Source organism: Serinus canaria, chromosome 1 (assembly GCF_022539315.1).
Source record: "Serinus canaria isolate serCan28SL12 chromosome 1, serCan2020, whole genome shotgun sequence".
Classification (NCBI taxonomy): domain Eukaryota; kingdom Metazoa; phylum Chordata; class Aves; order Passeriformes; family Fringillidae; genus Serinus; species Serinus canaria.
Genome location: NC_066313.1, coordinates 94,293,282 through 94,312,954, shown reverse-complemented (window position 1 = coordinate 94,312,954; position 19,673 = coordinate 94,293,282). Strand labels below are relative to the sequence as shown.

Below are 19,673 nucleotides of genomic sequence, written 5' to 3'. Positions count from 1 at the left end.
CAGTTGAGCAGGCTTTCTATATGACAGACCTGGTAAACAGAAACTGAGGGAACCCAAATGCTTCTCTACAGATTGTGCAGTTAAGGATCAGCCAGATCTGTATTCTATCAGAGAAAATACAGTTCACAGTCCTACATAAGAGAAGGGATATGTTCATAAATATCTACACAACATAACCAAACTGATGCCATAATGTAATGTTGGTATAAATTATCTTCTGTGAAAACAAGGATCTTTACTTGCATAATGATATATACACCCACAAAGCAGTAGGTCATAAAAATAGATATCATCACATCCTAAAGAAGTTTACAATTTAATTAGACCATTTTTTAAAACTCTTTAAATTTGTGGACCAATAAAGATACCCTGCACAGTAAAACTGAACAATGACAACAGACTTCCTTCTTTTTTTTAACCTCACAGCTCTCTATAAAAACAATCCTGTGTACCCTATTAACTTGCAAGCCATGATTTGAAACTACAGAATTACACTATTGGTAAATATTACTGTTGTTATTTGCCTAGCAGCTTTTGCCTTCAAAACCAAAACATGCAAAAAAAAAAAAAAGGTAACTAACATTGCTGAGCAAATGGCTGTACATGATGGGAAACTCGTAAAACCCGAATGAATAAAAAGGGAAAACACGAGGGGAAAAAATAAATGTAGTTATCTATGGCCAAACATTGAAAGGCAGTCTCATAATGTTGTTTACAAATAACAGGTCACACAGCGCTCCCACTTTTCCTTCTATTAATTTCACCGGTTTTATGAACACATTTGGCAAACATTCAAAAGAACACATCCATAGACTAATGAGGGTAAAATGCTGGCTCAAAGGAGACGTGAGCAAATGCTCTGTCAGTAGACTATTTGCAAACAGTTGAAATCAATAATAAATTCAACCTAACCAAATGCAATGCATACAAACAGAAATTAAAAGACTGAGGCAATTGGCAAATACATGAATGATGTTTCAGGCCACAGGGCACACTTTCTCACATACGTTAGCACTTCAAATAGGCTGGCAAGACATTGGCTCCACTTGAGACACAGAATGTACCATATGCACTTCCAAAGATAAAAATAACAATTAAGACAATGCTAATAGCATAGGTAGCTAAATATTTCTTTAAGACAGCCATCTGTAGGATGTTTGGATGTTTGAGTCATCAAATGAAAAAACGTTAGAAAATTTATATTTAAGGTGAAAAAAATAAATGTCAATAAATGGCCTTCTGTGTAATTTTCCTGATCCACTGCAGTCAACCACAGAGCAACCACCCCAGAGAAAAACAGTAAAATAGAATAAAAAAGGTATTCTCTCCACAGAGGCTATGGTGCTTGCAGCCCTTACACAAGACAAGCATCCAGTCCCAGTCTCGATGTGTTGGGCTTTGTATGTGGCAGGCCACATTTGGCAGAACAGTTTTGAGACTACCCATGATCCAGACAGGCCATGGGTCCATCCTGCCAATGCCTGCCAGCCACTGCCTGAAAAACTAAGGGCACTTCACTGAAAAAAGGTCATAGGTTCCAACCACCCACCTCTGCAGGCCACTTTTTAATGTATGTGTTTGCAATCAAGTCTTACACTTTATACTGCAAAATATTAAGCCCAGTAAATTTTGACATAGCCAACACAGCTCCTGCACATTTTGAAGAAAGCAGGTTCTAAATCTCAACTTCATGTCTGCCATCTAAAGAAACTTCCAAGAACTTGGAGAAGATTCAGATAAGAACAGTACTCAAAACAGACCATGGAAGTTATGCCATACAAAAAACTTACTTATGTGGGCATGGGGAAAGGAGAGGGACACTGCAATCTCCACTTCACTGCAGGCACACTGCCTGTCGGGACTAAAGCTAAAATCACACATATCATCTGCTGCTATAAAAAAGGCTCAGAAATGTTTACTTAATCAGTCAAGAATCTCTGCTGCCATCATATAAGGCCTGACCCTAGAAATCTCCTGCACAAGCCAGCCAAACACATTTTTGCAACATCAGGCCATAGATACAACAGGCATTGTTGAATGTTCACAACACAAATGTATCATCAACTCTGTCCTTGCTGGAGTTAAAGACTGTGTGGCACAGAAAACACCCATTAAAATGGAACCTCTTAAATTCCACTGCAAACCCCAATAGATTTTTTGCTGTGGTGGAGGAAGGTAATTAAAGGTTTAAAAGCAATTACTAAAAGTCTGAAGGGAAAAAAACAAAAAACAACTAAGGCTTGTTCTGAGGTAAAATAATACCCTAAACCCAACTCTGTTAGCCAGGAAACTAGCTTACCGATTAATAGAAGATTAAAAAATTAAAGCAATCATTACTTCTAACTCTAACTGAACACTGAAAGGGAGAAAAAAACCTTTTTGTTCCATAATTTTCCTTTGATACTTTGCTATCCGAATGGATAAGCTGATGGAAAAATGGGATTATACTTTATTAAGTAGAGCTTTACATTCATATGTTTTAATAAACTAGCAACAAAATAAACTGACAATGTGTTTTGCTGTTTAAAAATCTTCAAAAGCTGTCATTCATAAAGTCTGTAGTACAACGCTGCACTATAAGTTGAATGTAAATGATTCACCCAGCTGTGAAAAGGTGTGCCCTATCAATTGCCTTGTGAGGCTGTTAAAGGAACAGATCTTTTCTTTCTTTTCACAGATATATATATTCGAATTTACATTTAAAAAAAGGAAAAATGTTGTCCTTCAAAAGCTCATGGCAAAATGAATACAGGAGCAAACAACTACAAAACCACTCACTGCAATTATCTGAGCACATTTTAAACAGGTAGAAGATGCAGGTCACTATATTATTTTTAGCAAGAGGAAATTAAATTTCTTTCACACTGGACTCCATGTACACAAACATCTGCTGTGCGCAACAAATCTTGTCTACAAAGCCATCATTCAGTTCACATGATCAAACTGACAATGTATAATTGCATTTAACATGTTGTCATTAGAGAACACAGAACTCTTGCATGTTTCAAGTGGTTTTTAAATTGAAGATACACGCTGCTGGTAACATACTAGATACCATGACTTTATCACTTTTGCCTAAGCAAAATTTAAAATAAAATACTTAATCCACAGTGAGGCACATATGCATACAAATACATAAAACATTACAAAAACCAGGCATGCACAAAAAGCCATTTCTGTAACCACAAAATAACATATTATAAAGTACCCAGATATAATACCATTCTACTACCATCATAACACTGAAGAAATGCACAGGAATAGTGTTTTGAAGACATGCCATCTTAGCCAAGCAAAAAAAAAAAAAAAAAAAAAAAATCAAAAAACCAAAACAGCTGTCCACTTGATGGTCAGCAGGTTAAAAACAGTGAATCCTAGTTTTTGAAGCAGCCTACCCCCACTCATCTTCCTCTTCCTTGTAAACTGTCCAAGAGAGCATACGGTACATTTCACATTTTTTCTAACCTCTACCCAGCACTACCAGACTAGGTAGTAAAGACAGGATGGTGGTCTCCCAGAAAGTAATTTTCATTCATCAGCAGTGAGGGAAACCATTATGTTAATGCTTTAGTAAATTTGAGCTGTATGTAATGAATAGGTTCTTTCCTTCCACTCCAATACTGCATTTTGGGCCACCCTTTCAGCTTCAGTGTTGTTGGTTTTTTTTGGTTTTTTTTTTCTCCAAGCACACCAAATCCTGTGAGAATGAAGCTGGATGAATTTTTATGATACACTGTCATGCACTAATTTTAAACTAATTGACTCATTTAAATTAACTGATTATGTAAGACATTTAATGATGCTAGCAGAAGTATCAGAGCTGAGAGTGTTTGGGTTTTTTAGTACAAAACCAGATTCCTCCAATACAAATTAGCATTGTTATTGAGTTACAACAGCAGCAACCCAAACAAACCCAGTAGTAGTCAAAATGAAAAGAAAGGAACCTTGAATAGTTTTCACAGAATGATATAAAATCTGTCTTGTGAACACCATGCAATGTTACTAAAAATGTACTTGCTTCTGCTCCTTGCTTTCATTTTTTGAGAACTGGCATAGGAAGGAAGATGTTTTCCTCATCAGAATAATCCTCAGGCATGCCTTTTATCTGTGCCTCCCAGATTACAGTATTTTAGTTTAAAAGTCACCAACTGAAAAAGCAAACTATACAAACTAAAGAAGCTCTTACATTAAAAAAAAGGACAAAACTAAAGTCAAAGATAAAAAAAACCAAACAAACACCCAAAAAGTCAAAAAAAAAAAAAAAACCAAAGAGGAAAGTTAAGATAGTTAAGATATAAGGAGAGATATTTGAGTCCGCATATTTAGCAGCATTACCAATATCTTCTGAAATATTTAAAAAATATTTCATGTGTTTCAACCAATTCTATATCCAAATTCTTAGAGGTCTAACTGATGTGTGCATGTAAAATAGACATGAAAAGGGTTAAAGTTTGTTTTCTGACTGTAAAAGCAACAGATAAATATCCTTGGAAACTAATCCCCCCAATATGAACCGGCACTGTCTGTGCTTGGATTCCCAGCCCTAACTTGTCAGCAAAGCTCACCCTATCTGTGGAGAATACTATGGAGGAGGGCAATTTTACCTCAATCTCTCTGTCAAGATCAGGGTTTAAATTTTACTTCTAAGAGCAACCAAAAACCAAATAATAATAATAAAAATTTTTATAAGAAGGAAAAAAAATGAAGATAACATAATTCTGATGTTTGAATGCATGTCTCAGCCCCAGCTGTCGCCTCCTGGTCTCACCAAGCTCAGTCAGAGGTACGAGCACAGTTTGCACTCCTGACCTTGCCACATCTCAACAAGCACATAATTAAAGGGCTCTGCACCTCTGCCTTCTCCCAAAACCTGACATCCAGCCTGGCCCAGCCTACAGTCATTTCACTGGCTCTGCAACACCTCAGGTGCTGCTGACCTGAGCACATCCTAGTTCAGGGTGTGAGAGTCAAGCCACTGCACACTGACACCACTCCCCAGCATCATGGTTACACCTTTTTTCTCCAAAACTACTTTTTGGACTACCTTAAGGCTATCCATGTACGTGTATGTATGTGCATATGCATGCACTCACACACAACAATCAGTGTAGTTCATCTGAAACAATTAATATTTGTGAAACTGACTCCTGCTCAACAATCCCAGCTGAGACTATGTGCTAACACAAGTCTTAATACTAATGGGTCTCTGGACACACACATATCCTCTGCCAATAGCAACCAGACTAAAACCATTGATACAGTGAACAAGCAACTTGTAGCTGCGAAATGACACTGAAACTATCGTGTTGTTATAACAATTCCTCATTCTGTTACCAACACACATGAGTTTACAGAAGAAAAAAAAAAATCCATATTTTTACTTCACTTTATAAAAATCTCCTGTATTTATTAACTGCACACTGTGACGGTCAATTCTTTTGGAAGAACATCTTTCCAATTATTTTGCTGTAGGCTACGGGGTTGTGTTCAAATTAGCAAAAACTCAGCAGTGGACACTTCTAAGCATGAAGCACAACACTGTATGCATGTTAATCACATCAATGCAATTGCTCCCTTTCAGTGGGGCCTCTGTAACATGTCTATGATTTGGAAATATAAATCATAAATAGTTGGCTTCACTCTTGAACTAGAGAATATCCTGCAGGGTCTTTATTCAATGGCAAAGCATTGATGAAGAGCTGATGGTGCTATGCAGCAAAATATAGCAGAAGCCAAAGTTTGTCACTGTACATCCAGTGCAGTTTGCTGCCTTCAAAAAGGACTACAACAAATGCATTATGCTGCAGAATGACAAAAGGAATCTATCCACCAAAGTAAAATCCTCTTTGTTTTCTTGAAGACAATGTCAAAGTATATTTTCCAAGTAATTTAAATGTCTAAGGGAAAAACGTTGCTTTTTTGCTCTATCAGTAATTTATTGGAGGCATGGGAAAGTTGTGTTTCAATAGAAAAAAAACCCATAAAATCATGTAACTACATTTTTTCATTTAATAGAGTTATGATTTCATATAACAGAACACCTTCTGGTAAGAGGTTAAACTGTAACTAAGAACTAGCAGCTTAAATGAAACTTAGGTCAGTAAATGCAATCACACTTTGAATGGCACTGAAGTGATATACAGAGCAACTGTTACATACTAATGGAGAACACTGCCCTTGTTTCACCTTCCAATAGCAAAGGGTCAATCAAACTCCCTACTTAATTAGATGAGAGTATTTTGATACGCATATTTAGAGAATTATTAGACATTGTTAGTACTACTCCTCTGCTCAGGAACAGGCCATAAGTCATGTCATCTAAGCATCAAGGCACTGTTTGTCCACATGTTCAGTGTGCTGTGTAACTTTGCCTAGCAAATGACTAAAGTTCAACACCCAAGCCAAAATGTAGTTATGCAATGCACTTAGCTAAAATATTAAAATAATTGTTTCTTCGTACTACAGCACTATCATCATGATTTTGTACAGCATGAATAGCACAAGGTTCTTGGCAGAAATTTCCACTGTAACTTCACACAAAATTATGACGTTTTACAAGCACTCCAGTTTAAACAGGACACACATTGATTATTCACACTAACAATAGAGACAGTCAAGAAATGAGGTTAAACATCATGATGACCCTTTAATTGCATAAAGTGGACAGGATTATAATGATGGAAGCCACATCCTCAGATGCACCCAACCCTGAACTGCACCAAAGTACAGAAAGGGACTGGCGGCTGGGACTCCAACAAAAGATAGCAGAGGCAATAAATTTTTTTCTTCTCAAACAACAAATGAAGAAATGCAATAACTATTGCTGCAGGCCAATATTTTTAGTATCACTTAAAATAAATACAAATATGCATAGGAAAAGCGGCTCAAGAAAAGCAGCATAAAAAGCGTGTGCATCTTTACCTTCAAAAATTGTCACATAGCCATTGTGGAGTTAATCGTGCTTTTGATTAAACTAGCAGAAACAAATTTATATTTCTACAGAATTATTCAACGTTAATAACTATAATTTATAAATCTCTGTCTGGGACAAAATCTCTACACTGAAGACAACTAGTAAGAAACTGTGATGTTTTCTTAATGAACAACCTTCTTTGACTGCTTCTAGCTTTTACACAGCCCTCACTTTGGGGGACTTCCTGTGACTGTAAGACAAAACACTATCAGTCATCCTTAAATGAAATTCCATAATATTAATGATCAGAGAACAACAACAAAAGCCTTTAAAATATTCTCTTGTATACTGAAGAAAAATAACCCGAACTGTACTTTTCACCTTTGTATGCTTGTTTCAGTGTCATTAAAGTGACAGATTTTGTACTGACAGGAAGGCTGCTATTCCTATGTACAGCCGTAGTTCCAATGTTTTTGTTTAATTTCAACCAACTTGTCCAAGTAGGCCATTTGGTAGAAACCTATAAATGGCACCCAGGGGGTCTGGGTTCTTGCTGTAAAGAGGTCAGCTATTTCCTCCTAACTAAAAATAGGCAAGATGAGGGAGGGGAAGAGGGAGTGGAGTTTTAATTTAGCTGCTGAAAAAAAGAGTTTACAAAATTACTTCCATCTTGCCTCATAATGAACATTGTAAAAAAAAGAAGCTGTCCCAAGAGTTACAAAACCTGGATCACTTTATAGGCAGGCTGGTGTACATAATCTAAAATATTAGGAATTAAAAGAGCAGAGGTAAAGGGAATCCAAGATATGGATCACATTATGACGCCCACCCCTCTTTGGGCAGAGCAGACAGATTTACCAGCAGCAGTGCTGCCAGGTGTTAACAACTCTCCTCTCTCCTACCAACTGAGATCACACCGTGCTCCTGCAGATAAAGCACTACAATCAGCTGCCATTCCCCTGAGTCAGTTTTTTCCAGCATTTACCCTCCTGGCTTTCTGTTTCCCTCACTTACAACCTGTTTAGGGTGAGAACCACGGTCTGTAATATTCCCCAAATGGCCCTGATTTGAATGGGGGCCCCTTGGCACTACTAAAATACAAACAGCATCAGTTTAATACAAGATGAATTCTAGCTCTGGACTGGTAGCAGCAGCAAAGAGCAAGGGCTAGCGGCACTGAAACGCGCGCTGGCCCCGCTTCCTGCGGCAATCACCCAGCAACCTAAACCTAAACCTGGGAGGGCTTTTCCAGCCTCATCTCTGCAAGGAACCAAACCCAGCACACCACTCAATCCACTGCTGACTTATCTCAGCTACTGAGAAATAAGATCCCATCCATGCTGAGAGACATTCTTCTCTACTCCTTCCAAGCAAAGGGATGACAGGCCTTCAACAGCTGCTGCTGCCAGAGGACGACTCTCTATTTCGGAAGCTCTTCAGGAGCCATGGCACATTAGACATACTGAGCAGACAGCACGACTACTTCTGGTCCCCGTCATCACAAAAATGAGAAAAGCCCATCTAACAATCAGTGACAGGACCAAAACAGCATGAAACTGAATCAGGGAAGGTTCAGGTTAGATACCAGGCAAAGGTTTTTCACTCCATGAGAGGCTGGGCACTGGAACAGGTTCCCCAGGGAAGAGATCACAGCACCAAGTCTGATAAGAGTTCAAAATATGGTGGGATTCTTGGAGCTGTCCTGCACAGGGTCAGCTCCAAGAATCCAGGATTGAATCCACAGGTTGGATTCAATCCTGGTGGGCCCCTTCTAACTCAACATATTCTATGATTTGGTGAAAACTGGGCAAACTGGTAGAGCAGAAATCTTACAATTCCATGTGCCCCTTCCCTAGCAATGCTCCTCAGATACTCATTGCAGAGAATATCTGCAATCATTTAAAAATAAAATAAGCAGTAGCATAACTCACAGCAGTGACATAGCAGAGAACAGTGGAGTCACCTTACTCAGTTGGGTGGGGGAAGATGTATTCAGATGCCAACTTATCTCCTGAGGGCTTTTTTATGTCCTAAGAAACCTGGACAGTTGTGCAGTTGCCAGTCTTTACATGTAGGTGTAATATTTAATCCTCTTTGCTTCTGAGACACGCTTTTTCATCTTAGGAGGAGGAAAAAAGCAACCTTAAAATGATAGAATATACTGAGTTGGAAGGGGTCCACAAGGATCATCAAGTCCAACTCCTGTCCCTGCACAGGACATCCCAAGAATTACACCACGTGCCCAAGAGCATCATTCAAATGCTTCTTGAACCCTATCAGGCTTGGAGCTGTGATCTCTTCCCTGGGGAGCCTGTCCCAGTGCCCAGCCACCCTCTGAGTGGAGAGTCTTTTCTTAACATCCAACCTAAACCTGCCCACACACAGCTGCCAGGCCATTTTCTCAGGTCACTGGTCACCACAGAGAAGAGTGTCTGCCCTTCTGCTTTCCCTCCTAAGGAAGCTGTAGACTGCAGTAAGGTTTCCACTCGTCTCCTTAAAAATGAACAAGCCAAGGGACTTCAGCCACTCCTCATATGGCCTCCTCAAGGCCATTCACACCTTCACGGTCCTCCTTTGGAGACTCTCTCACAGCTATCTTTTGTATACTGCAGACCCAAAACTGCCCCCAGCACTCGAGGTGAGGCCACCCCAGTGCAGAGCAGAGCAGGACAATGCCCTCCCTTGCCCAGCTGGCCATGCTGTGCCTCATGCCCCCAGGTCAGGGCTGGCCCTCCTGGCTGCCAGGGCACTGCTGACTCATGTTCAATTTGCCATCGACCAGGACCCCCAGGTCCCTTTCCTGGCATTGCTTTCCAGCCTCTCATTCCCCAGTCTGTACACCCAGGGTTGCTCTGCCCTTGGTTATTGCACAGCTCATTGAAGGTGTTAAATACTGAGACAACTACAGCAGCTCCACTCAAATCTGCCCTGTTTTTACCACTATTACATATAGCACAGGAGAGCTTTAACGCATTTTTAATGTGATAGCATCCTCCCCCTCTTGCTTTCCTTTTTCCTCCCACCTCCTCTACAAATCTTCTGTGGGAAAGCTTCCCTGTTTTACTATTGCTGTCGTTGAGATGTTGCAATTATTATCTGTAATTGTTTAAAAAAAAAAAAGCCAAACAAAAAAAAAACAACAACGCCAAAACACACACTAGGACAAAATCTGGCTCTCTTTGCCAACAACATCTGTTATCACAGATATATTTAATTTAAAACCTGCCCAATGTCTCTGTACATGACAGAACACCAACTGCAGGACGGGGAGAGGCCTAAACCCAGTATGTGCAGTCACACAGTACACAAGGTAGATGATGTTAGTAAACCTTATACATCCACACAAGTAGTCTTGGTTAAAAGACTACAAATAAATGGGATAAGGAAGAAAGATATGACGTTTTATTTGTCAGGGGTAGAGACTTTGTATTTATTACCTACAATCAGATCTCCCTCTGGCACAGCATGTTTATTTTCATACCATTAGCCTAAAACACTAATCCTGAAATTTTAATTTTACACTCCATTTTATTTCAAATCATCAGTCTTTTCAATGGAGTATTTTAGGTTTCTGCAACATTATGCTGCAATATTTTCTTTTTTTGGAGGAGGCGGTGGGGGAGCCCCGCCGAACAGCCCGCCTCCCCTCCCCCACCGCACACATCCACATCCAAACTGCCAGGCTCGTGCGTCAGGAAGGGAGAAACGCCGTACGAATCCTCGTGGAGAACAGCAAAGAGGCATGTTAAGGCAACACATAAAGGGCAGCCTTTATTCCGTCTAAACGCCGACTTTGAGGAATTAATATGCGAGCCGAACTTTTAGGGTGTGGCTTGGTGTTTTTGCCCCTTGTTGCGCTGTGCAGGATGCCTGCCCGAGAACCCAGCAACACACCACTAAATAGGTCAAGGGTCATTCGCTTTACATCACACCACACCGATATTCAGCCGCGCACCGAACCCATCTATCAGCCCCACCGCCGAGACTGAACGCGCACCGCAAAATGGGGACCGTGCCCGGCCCGGTGACAGCGCCGGGGGCAGGGCGCCCGCCGGCTCCGCCGCATCGGGGCTGGGCTCGCCGGCCCGGGACGTGCAACAGGTCGGCGGCCCCGCAGCTCCGGCCCCGAGGGGCTCCCCCGCACCCCGGCCCCGCCGGCGGCCGCGGCGCTGGCAGCGGGGCCGGGGGCAGCGCGGCTCCGGGGGGCTGGGCCCGGGGCGGGGGGCGACGAGCGAACTTGTTTACCTACTTGGAAGTAAACTTCGATGTAGGGGAGCGACCGGCCCCTCCGCCCGCTGCTGATTCAAGTCCTGGCGATGAATGGGATCCCCTCCCCCACCCAGGCTCTGCAAACTCCACACTGGAGCGTGAATACCTCGCATTTCTCTCCCCCCCTCCCCGAACATTTATTATTTTTTTAAATAAACCCCCCATACATTAAAATACTGTCTGAGAAGTAGGGAGAAACTGCCCCCCTCCCCCACGCCCCGGGGTCGCTCTGCCCGGGGGCAGCTGCAAAACACCCGCCACGGGTACGACAGCCCCCCACACACACACATCACCTCGGCCCGAAGAAAACACCCCCAAAACCCCCAAACAGAACCCAAAACGTCCGGGTTGAGAAAACTTCGTCATAACAAGCGGCGGTTGAGCGACCCCCTCCCCCCCGGGCGGGTCAGGCTGCAGAGGGGACGCCGGGGGGCAGCGGGCCCCGGGCTGGGCTGGGCTCGGGGGGCTGCGCCGGGAAGGACAAGCGTAAGAGAAGGGGGAAATTAAAAAAAATTATAATAATAATAAAAAAAGACGGGGAAAAAGGAAACCACAACAGGGTCCTCGGGATGAATAATCCGCCTCGGGAACTCACCTCGCGGCGCAGCGGGCGTTAAAGGCACAGCTCCCGCTCCCGCGGGCGGGGAGAGCCCCAACTTCTGCGGGGGGCGGCGGCGCTGCTGCTGGCGGAGACTTTCCCTCACTTGCCGCGCATGGTGCAACTCCTCTTCCCCCGGGGTCCCGGCCAGCCTGCCAGGAGGCTGCGAATCCCCCCTCGCCGCCGCCGCACACGCCTCCTCCCCCCCCGCTCCGCGCGCACGGGCGGCACAAGGAAGTCCCGGAGAGTGGGATGGGGGAAACGGAAAGTTTTGGGGCGGAATGGCGGTGAGGGGGGGCTGGCGGGGCCGGTGCGGACGCGCGGCGGCGGCGGGAGCAGCGCCGAGGGGGAGCGACAGCCGCGCCCGGGGCCGCCGCCACCGGGCGGGAGCGAGGGAGGGGACGGCGGGGGAGGGGGCGCACCGGGAGGGCCGGGGCGGCTGGGGGGCGAACCGGCCGCGCCCTCCCCCACCTGCGTCGGTCCCGCACGCCGGGACGCGCAGCTCGAGGAGGCGCCGCCGCCAACGCCCCCGGGGATGCCCCGGGGTGCCGCCAGCCCTCGCCCCGCCTGTGGTTATGTTGTGCTTTGACACCCCCCCGCAACTGAAACCCGGTGACAAACCAGGCACACACACACGAAGGGCGGCTCTCCCCTCCCCCACCCGCCGGGCAGCGCCGTGTTCCCCGGTGCCGGCCCGGCGCGCGGGGACGCGCGGTGCCCGCGGCCGCTCTCTGTGCCCCGCACCTCGGCCCCGCGGCCGGCCCGGCCACGCTCGAGCGGCCGCGACGGGCGCTGCCCGCGCAGGGCCCCGCGGGGCGAGCTCCGGCGCCCGGGACGCGGCCGCTCGTCCCGCGCAGCGGCACGAACGGACTGCCCGGGCGGCGCTGCGGGAGCGCGCCCCGCGCCGCCACTGCTGCCCACGTCCGGGTCGGGCGATGGTGCCCGGTCAGCGCCCCGGGGCGCGGGGGCCGAGCGGGCTGTGAATCAGCACAAACGGGCTTTATCGCATCTCGCTGGGGCGCGACACCCGCGGGCGGCAGCGCTGCGACTCTTTAGCCTGCAGCGCGCCCGTCCCACGCGTGTCCCCGTGTCCCGCCCGTGTCCCCCCCCACCCCCGGGCGGATGATGCAACGCGGCTCCATGTGCTTCCCCTCCCCCCGCCTGGCTCCGGTTTTTTTGCGCCTGGCGGGTCACCCGGCGGCTGATTGATTCTCCTTTCGCGCTGCGCCGTCACCCGGCGCTGGAAGGTAAATAACAAGTTGACATCATTACCGCGCTCCGCAGGGCCCCGCGCCGCTACCGCACCGCCGCGAGTAGCTGCGCACCGCAATCCGCCCCGGCCCAGCCCCCGCCCGGCCCGCCTGCCGCCGCACCCCCGGCGCCACCGCGAGGGGCCCGCCGCTCGCCCGGGGCCGCCTGGATGCTTTTGGCGGCCTTCTTCCCCCTTCCCCTCCCCCAGCCCTCTCCCCATCCCCCCCGCCTCATGGCTAATGTCATGCAAATAATAAGATTATCGGGATGTTGCCGGGGTGTCTGCCTCGGTGGGCTCATCATGGTGACAGCCAGACTCAGGAGGCCACAAAAAGTCATATTTATTATTGGAGGTTTTTTCCATATGACCTTTCCACTCTTTTTTCTCCTTTGGTTTTATTTTGACATTAAAGGGAATTTCATGCTCGTTATACGTTTAGCCCAAAGCCTACAAATGTGCTGTCACCCAGTATCCTGATGGAAAAAATATGACATCACCCAAATCAGGACAATGAAGATCATTGCTACATACATTCATATCTGTGTTGAAAGCAGAACTCTCAAAACACTGGGAAATGTTGCGGGCTGATGTGATTCATTTTCGTATTCAGAGCCTCGAGACTGCAGTGCAAGGCCATCTGCGCTCAGACAGACAGGCAGACACGTGTCTCCCTTTCTAAGTAAGCTCCCATTCGCCTTACTTTTCTCCAAATGCAAAACCTACATTACGTTTTTATTACTCGGCAATGTAAACAAACAAAAAACACCCTCCAGATTCATAGCGAGATGGGCCAAAATTTTTAGCTCCTGTGCTTTTTTGTTTGCTTGCTTGCTTTAAAGTGCTGTGGGCTTACGATGAGGTAAACTCATCAGAAATGGTGCTTAGTCAAGACTTGCGGTGGCCCAGCAAGAAAGCTGAGAGCTGTCCCCGCCGTGTCAGCTCCCGTCCCTGTCCCTCACACTCGGGAGGTGGCTCAGCGTGGCCGGGAGGGCTGCGGGCTGAGGGGGCAGCGGGACAGCGGCATGCCCGGAGCCGCAGCTCGGGTGAGCGGCAGCACTGCAGGTCTGTCCTGGCAGCCTTCCCAGCCCTGTGCTGGGCTTTTCGCTGCTGAGGAGCAGCACACGCTCATCCTGCACGGCCTGGCCTGGACCTACCGCAGTGTTCCAAGGTCCAGCCGGGAAAGCCACCGCATCCCGGCCGGGCTCTCGGACAGCTGGTCCCGGCCTGGCCAGGCCTGGCCACATGCTCTGCTGAGCGGGCAGGGGGACGGAGGCGAGCAAGGAGAGCTTGACGGGAAACTGAAAGGCTTGTGATGGCGAGGAATTAATTGCAAGGTCACACGGATACAAGGAAATTAGTTTTCCTCTTTTCTGACTGGGCGCAGCCGCCGCTGTCTACGTCTGGCTGAGTTTAAGTCAGTCCTGCAGGGAGCAGGACAAGTCGGGGGGCTGCATCGCCTGCCCCTCCCTTTCCCAGCCCATGCTGTGGCCAGCCCGCAGCCCTGGTTTCGTGCAGCTGAGGCTGGGAAGCCAGGCAGCCACCCCTGGGGAATGGGGTTGATATTGACGTAATCCTTGCCGAGAACTTCAAGTGAAGGTTATCAAGGAAGGCACTTTTTTCAGGCTGTGCTTGGCTAAGAGGAGCTGCACAGACCCACGATAAAGACTTGGGTTTTTTCCAGGAAAAATGAAAAAAAAAAAATCCCCAACTATAAAGTGACGGTAGAGTAAAGAACAGAAGAGTGAATCACTATTCTGGTCATTGCAATAATTTTGACCTTGGTGTAAGAGAAGACCCCAAAGTGACCATGTATAAAGAAATCACAGTTTTCTTAAGAGCCTTGTTTTTTCAGCTTCATGACTCGTGTCACTGCGATGATCAGCAGCAGTGCCACAGCCCTGCAGCTCCAAATGAAGGGAGCCAGAGCTGAGGTTTCTTACCCTCATTAAAATGGAAACCCTAACCTGAAACAATCAAAGTCAAGGGCCAGCAGGGTTGGCCTGCTGGGGAGATAATGGAATCATAAGGCAAAATATTTTGTATTTTACGAGATGAAACCCATTGTTATTTTTCTAGCACTTCATCACCTTGTATTGCACTGGTAACTGTTTCTATGTTTTCCCCTCATCCCATGTTTTCCATTTTCTAAATAAAAGTAAGTTTTCTTGAAAAAGTGAATAATTAGAAAATAAATAATTGCTTTTTCTGTTACATTACTTCTGTTAAATAATTCTTGCCAAAAAAAAAAAAAAAAGCTCCTGAAATGCAGATTAATTATTTTCTCCTGTTATGGACTGAAAAAATTGTCTCTGCTAATTTAAGTTTTTAAGACAAATTCATATGCAAACTTTAGGTACAATAGTGAAAACTGAACTTGAATAGATATCCCCACACTACTGGGACAGAGGGGCACAATGCCATTCTCACATTGCAGGAGGTAGATATTCTATACATGGAAATGTGACATGGGAGGCCCTTGCTCTGTCACACTTAGAAATATGTTAAATCCCAGCTTTCCTATTTATGAGGTGTCCTGCCAAACTATTCGTGGAGGGAAAGTAAAGACTTTTAGCATATTATTATTACTATTTAGGACTTGTGTAGCAGCAAGCTTTGACTTCTATTTTGTGAGCATCTTTACAATATTTTATATTCTTCAGGTAAATGTTCTGATGGAGTCACTCATGTGAGCAACTGCTTTGCAGCACCAAAAAATGGTTTCTCATTTAGCCACTTGTTAATACCAAGAGTTTCAATTTTAGAAGAAAATTCTAATTGACTAAGATATTTTCAGGAATTGAGACATCACTGTTTGGTTTTTTCTTCACTTACAACTTTATTGATATATGTGGATTAGACTGAAAGATCATGACCACTTGTGCAAGTAGACCTCTTAAGTAAAATGATATTATCAGAAATAAAAAAGTGGAAGACCTTGTTTCAAAGTTTCTGGAAGATAAAACTGTCAAAACTTTTTTGATTTTGCAAAGGAAGCATGGTCTGATCATTTTTCTATCATATTTCTCTCTATAGATTGATTCATGTGGCCTGTAATAATATCTGCACCTTCTAGTGATCATATTTAATCCACCATTGAGATGTGAAGATTTAGATTCCTCTGGCTATATCAGGAATTCAATCTAATCTAATAAACTCTGATAAGAATTTTGATGCTGTTACTCTGTTGCAGAGGTTGCAAAGAGGGATGCACTATTCATAATTCCTTCCCCATGCACATACAACCAGTGCACATCTGCTGCTCAAGAACACTGTATTAGGTAGGCATCACAACAGACATGTTTTTGCTTCTTTCTATAAGATCATAAGAACAGATTTGGTGATTCTTCCAAAAATCTACATAAGTTACAGTAAGCCTTCTATCTGCTATATGGAAGATATTTAGTATGCTGAACACGTACTTGTTATTACTTAAGGTAAAATAAATCAGAAACTTTGATGTATGTAATCTACACTCCTCTGATCTATTTAGTGGGCTGACACGAAGGGCTGACCTAGCCGTATGGGTCCCTTAGGATCCTCAGATGGAACAGAGATTTTTTATGTTGCTCTAATTTACTCTTAGAGCCAGTTTGGCCTCCTGCCAGTCTGGAATAGAAAGAAGAGAGGCGCGATGATCTCTTTTCTTGTCTTTCCTCATCCATGCAGTGTTGCATGGCCCCAGCTGTGCTGAATTAATGTCTGGGACAGTTTATAATTTCAAACCTTTTTTTTCTTCCCATAAAGATTATAGAAGAGAAAGTAGTTCTACCTAGGAGCTGGCTGCAAGAGAGCGAAACACCCAGAGAGTGAATGGGATCAGTTCTCCTGCAGAGAAACCAGACTCAGCAGGAGGTTGTGCTGTGCATGTGAGAGGTGTTAACTATGCATCATCAGGGTTTCTGGAGGTGTATGAATCCTGAGTGTTGTGAGAGTGCTGTCAGATGTCTCCCCTGATCCTGTGAGGATTATCTGACCCTCTGAGGCCAGCAGCAGGAGCAGCTCTGCTCACACACTTCTCAAAGTGGCTAAAGTGAGGGGGGAACCAGGAGTCTACCCTTGGGAAGGCCTAATCTTCCTGAAGTATTCTTGTTGATACTGGTCTTTGGTACCTGGGGGGACTTTGTCAGGACAAAGCCCCAGGGGAGAAGGAGAGCCCAATCCCTCTCATGAGGAGTGTGCATGCAGAGGAGCAAACAAACAAGACACTGGCATGTCTGTGGGCACTGGACGGGATGAAACAGGGATGTAAGGGCCAAGTGTGTGCATTGCACCAACATCAGCATCTGGGTGCCTTCTGGGCTGTCCAGCCAGAGGCTGGTCCTGCCTGACAGGAGCACCTTGGACATGCTCTCAAGGTGCACTGGTTGGGTTGGTTTCACCCAAAGGGAAAGCAGTTCTCATACTCAGAAATTGCTCTGGTCTGTGTCTCAAAGCTCAGCATGGGGAGAGAGTCAGGAGATCAGTTTCAGAAGTGCACTCCTGTTTTAGACTGAGTGGTGTAGATGCAGCCTGCAACAGTTCCCTGTTTATATTGACATTGCATTGTATAATATTTTACACTTTAAAAGGTTTCACTTAATTCACTAGGATTACTCAGGATTTAAAGCATGTTTCACTGTTGCAAAATGTAAGACATATGGATTGCTTCCCTTGCCAAATGCAAAATTTTTGGTTCAAGAATTCTAAAATAGTTTTTCTTTACACAATCTCTATGGCTACTGAAACACACAAGGTATGCTGTATCATTTCTAGATGCAAGCTGCCCTTTTTGGGGAACAATGAATAGAGAGGAAAAGGATTCTGAAGAAACTCATCTATGTGATGGTAATGCTGGAAGAAAATTAACCTCGTGTGGTGCCATGGCCCAAAGAGCTGCTGTAATATTGGGTACACAGAAATGGATGTGTCAGGAAGGAGAACAGAGTCTGAACGATTTCTGCTTGGCACTGGGGGTGTCATGTCTGCTAAAGCAGTCCCATTCAATTATCTGCACTTCAAGAAGGGTGATGGAGGAACTACAGAGAAGAGTACTGGTGAAGACAAAAGGTTTGTCTTATTTTTAAAGAAGTGATCCGTTTAACTTATCAATGAAGTAACTCAGCCCTCTGGAAGAATGAACATGAAGGAAAAGAGCTATCAGAGAACTTCTCAGTCAATCCCACTATCATAGGGAGATCTACAGCTTGAAGTTGCAGGCAAGTAGCAGGTTTCTAAGGAAGCAGTTGGCAGGGATGTCCTTTGACTGGAATCTTAAACCAAGCATGAGTACTAAGCTTCAAAAGGCAGCAAGAAGTCCTAATGCCCATGTTATAACATGATATGCTTAGAGCAAATCATCACAATGGTGCTTTCTAGCAAACCTTCAAGTGCAGACCTCTGAGAAGACAAAGTGTGATTAGCTAAATATTTACCTATTGGTTATTTGATACAAATTTTCATGAAACATGTTGTTAATACCCTGACAACAAAGAAGTTTTACTTTGCCACCTCAAGTTGAACCTGTGTTACTTCCGCAGGTGTGTGTGAAGTGGACTGTGTTTCTATTTTTAACAGGAATAGCTTGTACAAAACAAACATTTCTTCTGAAGTTTTTGGCTTAGGTTTTTTTTTTTTCATATTCCAAAAGTTTTTCCTAGAATCTTATTTAAGAAATAAAGAAACCAAGGATAATCTCTAAATCCCTTGCCCTAGCAGTAAACCAAACTATTACACAGGCAATGAATCAGGCCTGCCTTTCAGTCCTAATTTCTCTATGACTTGTAGTTGACCTGGTACAGCTCAGAGCCTCTCTTCATGAGGCCAGTGCTCTACATGGGCACAAATGAAAAAGCACTAGAGGGAGAAGAGACTCGGTTCATTTTTGATTATTAAATTGAAAATAAAGTACTAAGAGATGTTTAAAAGGCAGTATTATGATATGCAAAATGAAATAAAAATTAATATTTAATTTTTAAAAATATACTTCTTAATTCCATGCTTTGGCCAGCGATGTTTAAAAACTGGGTATTAAAACTAATACATTCAGGTATAAAATCAATTTTTAGGTTCTGTCTTTTTCCTCTTGAAACCTAAAGTGGGTTTGCCACTACTTCCTTGGGAACATAATAAGACCCTTAATTTTCAAAACCTTATAACTACTGGACAAACACTGTATGCAGTAGGGATGAATGCACCCCTATTTGTGGGGTTTTTTTTTGGGGGGGGTATTTTTGGTTTGTTAGGTTTTTTTTAGGGGTGGGGTTTTTTTCTTTTTTTTTTTTTTTTTTTTGGTGTGTGGTTTGTTTTTTGTTGGTCATTGTTGTTGTTTTTACTGTTGCAGTTCCTAAGTAACACAGAAAACAATTTGAAAGACTAAGCAGCAAGGGAGAAACAGGTTCAATAAATCAGTACAAATCTTCATTACAACAAAAATTATTCTTTCATTCTTTATCAGGCCAACTCTCCTTACTCTCAAATCAACTATCCTTCCTTCCTTCCTTCCTTCCTTCCTTCCTTCCTTCCTTCCTTCCTTCCTTCCTTCCTTCCTTCCTTCCTTCCTTCCTTCCTTCCTTCCTTCCCTTCCTTCCTTCCTTCCTTCCTTCCTTCCTTCCTTCCTTCCTTCCTCCTTCCTTCCTTCCTTCCTTCCTTCCTCCTTCCTTCCT

General features: G+C 44.5%; 1 protein-coding gene across 1 annotated transcript in view; it reads right to left on the bottom strand.

The window, feature by feature from the left end:
• The window catches only part of TBL1X (transducin beta like 1 X-linked), a 194,100-nt gene extending 182,014 nt beyond the window's left edge, over nucleotides 1-12,086 (bottom strand). Inside the window, exon 1 of the mRNA XM_009089642.4 lies at nucleotides 11,778-12,086. The gene's annotated coding sequence lies outside the window, so the exon portion shown is untranslated. The remainder of the gene's footprint in view (nucleotides 1-11,777) is intronic.
• Nucleotides 12,087-19,673: the final 7,587 nt, after the last annotated feature.